The following is a 4706-nucleotide window of genomic DNA, read 5'->3' as shown; positions in this document are numbered from 1 at the left end:
CAATCCCTTCTGCAGTGACCGCTCCTGCTCCTCTGAGAATTGACTTTGAAAGGCTTTGCAAATTGAAATGAAAAATGTTTTTTCTACAGAAAATGGTTCTGCTTTGGCTTTATGTGAACCACAGCGCTGGTTCCCCTCAGATCCTTGTTCTACCAGGGTTTATCTCCAGGGGAATGAACAAGAGAGTTAGGAGAAAAAGCTAAAGATGGGCTGAGAGTTTCCTGGCCCAGAGAAACCCAACTGGAGCAATTAGGAAGGGTTACAGCTGCCACAGAGCATGGGGAGATGGTGGCTGGGAGGTGAAGATCATCCCAGGCTGGGAGCAGGAAGGTGTTAAGCACCAGAGAGACATCAGGTCATGCTAGTGCTGGCTAGGCTGCCTCTCCTTTGAGGGACACAGTGAGAAGCCGGAAAGCCAGGGGAAAGTGAGATCCTGACCCAGGAGTGGTGCAAGGCAGGAGGCACCCTTGGGCTGCAGGGACCCCCGGGGAGACCCCAGAGCCCCAGGCCTGCAGGGACCCCTGAATGCCAAGTGTGATTCCAGAGTCCCAAGAATTCAGGGACTAGCCTGGAGTCCCAGGGCTGCAGGGACTCACAGGGGGTGAGACCCCAAAACCTTGGGGTGGCAGAGATCCCTGGGACCCCAGGGAGACTCCAGAGCCCCAGTGACACCAAAGCCCTGGGGGTGCAGTGAATCCTGGGACCCCAATAAAATCCCAAAGCCCCAAAGTTGTAGGGACCCCCAGGGTCCTGGTGGCATCCCAGACCCTCAGGGCTGCAGGGATCCACCCAGCCATGTACCCACCCAATCCGACCGAATTAAAACCCGACTGCCACTCCCTCGAGCAGTGCCACGCCATTCTGCGCAGCAGGACAATGTCCCCCACATCCGTGACATCCCCAGGCCAGTGCCACTCTGCTCCAGCCTGTGCCGCTCGCCCGGCGTGTGCAGTCTGGTGCTCACCCACTGGGTGTCACGCGTGCTCCACGGATGACAGCAACAGGGACATGGCCAGCATCAGGGAGAAACCATGGAAAAGGTCAAGCCAAGGGACAGAGGGAGAAGCAGGGCGTGCCCATGGAGGGGACAACCACAGCTGCAGAGGTGATATGTCCCCCTGCTCCACGCTGATGCCACCAGCTCATCCATGGAGGTGGAGGTGATGGCTGGGGCTGTTTCTGACCCAGGTTCCCTCACACCGCTGCTAGGTGGGTGCTGGCTGCTCCCCCATGTGCCCTCTCAGGATGGCATCGAGAGTGGCTTTACCTCCCACCCTGCACTCCGTGTCCTTGGCTGTTCTGAGCTGGTTTGTGGCACTCCAAGAACAGTCCAGCCTTGCTAGCTCAAAGCTGAGGGTTTGGGGTGATTTGCACCTCAGTTTCAGGTGCTCAGGACACTCAGTATTACTGGGCCCAGCTAAAGGTCCCCAGGGCAGTGGGCATGCTGGGGGCATGCTCCTCTTAGGGCCAAGGTGCCCACCGAGGAGACCCTCCCCGTAAATTTTTGCCGTTGAGCAGAGGATGGGATGAAGCCCCAGAAACTTTCCTCTTCCTCCTTGCTCCTATCCTGCCATTGTGTTCTTCCAGATCCTGGCGGGGTCTGAACAGCCGAGCCCATCAACAATGACCTCCCCTGCCACCCTGAGCCCTCCCAGAGAAGGGGACAGGGCAGGGACAACATTGGCACCCTGCACTTGGGGACCGCCAGCTCCTGTATGCTTCAGTGTAGATCTTTTTCTGCCACTTCGGGAGCTTCTGGTGCCACAGAACAGTGTGTGTGTGGGCTTGCTCCCCCCAAAGCCCCCTTGGAGGCTGGGACCCAGCACAGCCAGGGTATCCAGCCCTGCTGGGTCCCTTCCTTGTCCCCAGTGAAGGGACATGGTCTCATATCTGGCATTGTTTCACAAGGTGCTGGGCAGAGAGCAGCACCATGTCCCCCAGGCAACAACAGGGTAGGGGATTCAAAGCATCCATGCTACCAAAGTCAGGTGGCACAGATGGCAAAGCACGAGTGGGTGGGTGGGAGGCTACCAGGCACACTCCCTGAGGGTGGGAACAGGGGCATGGAGGGGTGAGGGCTCCCTGCTCACCCACACCATGAGTTTTGACCTCAACTCTGCCTTCAAGAAACCCAGTGGAAGGCAATGCATGAGGTGTGCTCCTTGGGGTGCAAGACTAGGGAGGCCAGGTCCCATACCAGGTCTGCCCCATTGCAGACGGGTCAAAAGGTCCCTCAGGTGACGGGTACATATATCTCCCGAGTACCTGTGTACCTTTCTGCCACTCCTCAGTGTCCTCCTACAACTGGGGTCATGCCGGAGCACAGGGTCCTACCCCAGGATGCTCCTCCAGCTACCTGCATCCCATATATCCATGTAACACATCTACACAGGACACCATGCACACAGCATGACACACAGCACAGAAACGGCAGCCCACTGCATGCATGATGCAAAGTCACGTGAGGCAAGCACACACGTGGATGCAGCCGCGGAGCAGCGACAGGTTCATGGGATCCTGCTACACACATGGACATCCAGCAGGCACCTGTGACTCCTCCACCCAACCAATGGCACAGAAGCCATCATTGACACAGAGCAATGACATGTCTGGACATGTGTGTCAGCCACCCACACGTGCCCAACTTGCCAGCACATGCATGGCAGCACATGCAACTGGCAAAACCTGCACCCCACAGCTCAGCAGTACGCCAGTCGGGGTAGCCCATGGTCGCTGAGCACCCACACACCCACGCACATACGTGTGCATGCACACACAGTGCAGTACAATTGTGCTCTATGTGTATGCAGACACATGCATGCACCCTGCAGCTGCTTTGCTCTGTGTCTTGATGCTTCTCAAAGGCCTTAAGCCTCCCACTCCTATCTCCTCCTTGTTGCATCCCACTCCCCACTTCCCTCCTGCCACCGTCCCTGTACTGTGGCCCCGTGTTCTCGCTCCCCCAGCTCTCCCACCACCCGATCCTGCTCATTTCAGCTTAACCCTTCTTGCTCAGGTGGCAACTAGCCTCATGTCACCCCTGCCTTGTTTACCCTGGAGCATCCCTCCCTCCCCGCGCTGCCCGCTGCCAACCCGGGACCCTGTGCCAACCCCCGGCTGCCCAAATTCCAGCTCTGCTCCACCACGTTTTTCCCAACCTGGCAGACAGGGTTGTGGTGCCCGCAGCCCCATGGCTGCCAGGTCAGGGCTTGTTTGCATTGTGCCCCAGCTGGGCACCGGGATGATTTAAAAGTACTGTGAAAAATGTAGTTATTTTTCCCCCTTTCAGCTGCAAGTCAATACTCGGGGAAAGATGTTTAATTATCTTCGGCACCCTCCTAAATCTCTTTATGAAAGGGCTTGGTTGCAAATCTCCACATCATTTCAAAGTTATTGGCTAGCACGGTGCACAACAGCACAGTAAATTAGCCGGCTGGAGCAGGTAGGGGTGCTCCGCTGTGCTGCCCGCGCTGTGCATGGCTGGTCCCCCCTTACCCTGGGGCTGTACCAGGGTGAGTGGCAGCAGTCCTTGCTAGCTCAGGGCTTGGGGCTGGTGTCCCCTCCTGGCGTGGGTACCACCAGGTCATCATGCCCCGGTACATGCCCCATCCCTGGGGGCCTGCCTGCAGCAGGTAATGCCACAGGCTGGCAACTCCTGTGGGGTCCAGGACCAGGCAGGATCCAGGGGACACAGGACAACCAGGGCCACCCCAGGGTGACCTCCTGCACCATGACATCAATCCTTCTTTCTGTGGCACAGTACCCCCCAGCACAACCTTGCTGCATCCCCTTCCAGATGCTCCCCCCAGCCCTGGGCACACTCTCCCCAGATGTGCCTGCCAGGTGCCTGGCTCCCTCATGGCTGGCAGGATCCCCCCTGGGGTGACCCAGTGTCACACCTGGCTGAGAGGTGGACCTGGATGGGGCTGAGGCATCTACACACCAAAAATGCCAGGTCCACCCGACTGCTCTGAGCTCCCCCAAACTCCCCAGCCCTCCACCTTGCAGATCCTCGAAGGCAGACAGAGAGCGGGTGGGTGTGCTGAGATCCAGCACCATCAGCGCCAGGTGCTGCTGCCATCCCCGGGGCAGGAGATACCCAGCCCGTGGGTGCAGGGCTGGGTGCTGGCAGGTGGGTGACTGCGAACCAGCGATGGCGCAGAAAGGAAAGCGAGCAAAGCTGTGCTCTCCAACCCCTCCTTTCCTGGGGGGCACAGAAAGTGGGTCATAGCCCCCTCCACCCAGCAGCAGCCCTGGCAGGCAGCACCCAGCACCCGCTGTGCCCTAAGCCTCCCGTTCTCATGCAAAGCCAGCAGAGCTGGGACTGGGCTGGAGGCCTGAGATACGCCGGAACAAAATGCCACCTTCCCGATAATGCCTTTTATTGGACTAGGTGACACGCAGGCTTTAGGGGATAGCGGGAGAATCCTCTCGGCTCATCCGCAGAAAGGATTTCCACAGCCCTCCCGGCAGCTTGTCAGTGCTCGGCTGAGTCCCTGAAGAGTTATTACCTCCCGATGTACGGTTCTGTCTGCTGGGAGCTGAATGGCATCCCTGCCCCCTGTTTGCTGCTTAGAAAGATTATGCCGCCTTTGAATAAGCTCCGTGGAGCGCTGCTGCCGACGCATCAGACAGGGGCTAATCAGAAAATTAGCAGGGAAAGAAAACTTTATGGCAGGAACTTACATCAGGGCGCGGGTCGAGCA

Source organism: Cariama cristata, unplaced genomic scaffold (assembly GCF_000690535.1).
Source record: "Cariama cristata isolate BGI_N322 unplaced genomic scaffold, ASM69053v1 scaffold18898, whole genome shotgun sequence".
NCBI lineage: Eukaryota > Metazoa > Chordata > Aves > Cariamiformes > Cariamidae > Cariama > Cariama cristata.
This window is presented reverse-complemented; position numbering follows the sequence as displayed.